This window comes from Fulmarus glacialis, unplaced genomic scaffold (genome assembly GCF_000690835.1).
Source record: "Fulmarus glacialis isolate BGI_N327 unplaced genomic scaffold, ASM69083v1 scaffold26984, whole genome shotgun sequence".
NCBI lineage: Eukaryota > Metazoa > Chordata > Aves > Procellariiformes > Procellariidae > Fulmarus > Fulmarus glacialis.
The window spans coordinates 15,999-16,625 of NW_009207824.1; the positions used below are offsets into that span (position 1 = coordinate 15,999).

At 43.9% G+C, this 627-nt stretch overlaps 1 protein-coding gene across 1 annotated transcript in view; it reads left to right on the forward strand.

Annotated features, from left to right (window-relative positions):
• The window catches only part of LOC104075689 (transcriptional activator GLI3-like), a gene marked incomplete at its 3' end in the record, with an annotated part of 52,603 nt that overhangs the window by 3,040 nt on the left and 48,936 nt on the right, over positions 1-627 (forward strand). The window lies entirely within an intron of this gene.

Below are 627 nucleotides of genomic sequence, written 5' to 3' on the forward strand. Positions count from 1 at the left end.
CAGCTCGTGTGTCAACCCTACCTACGCAATGCAAGTTATGAGGCCCAGACCTGTGGGTGCCCCTTGGAAGGTACCAGCTGAGCTGTAGATTCAAACAGTAAGCAAGCACGGGCCGTAGTGTACATGTTAGCCGCTTCTGCTGAGTTCCTGCCATTACTTAATACAAAAAAGATTTCTGCTGCACTCACCTAACTACAAACTCTGACTATATTGGTAAGATGCTTGCCCTGTGTTAGGTAAGGGCCTGCCAGCGTTTCCATTATAAACCCCTAATTTCAGGGATTTATAACTAAGCCATTAAAATGTGCTCCAGGCTGAAACATGTGGGGAAGGTCTTGGTGCTGGAGCAAATTAAAACTTCTTTTAAAATACATGTGATCAAAAAAGTAAAAAAAAAAAAAAATCATTTGTAATAACTAACAAAAATCTTTGGTGCATTTTGATCCCCAGTGGGACTTTGTAATTTGGGACCACTCTTGCTTTGTTTTGAATTCATTTTTGCAAGCTTTTGATTTTTTTCTCCTTTGTGTTTCATTTTGTGTATCTCAACCAAGGAGATATGTCAGGCTGAGCCACGGCCGTGTCGGAGCGGAAAACTCGGCTCGCTCCCCCCCCCCCGCCGCCCCG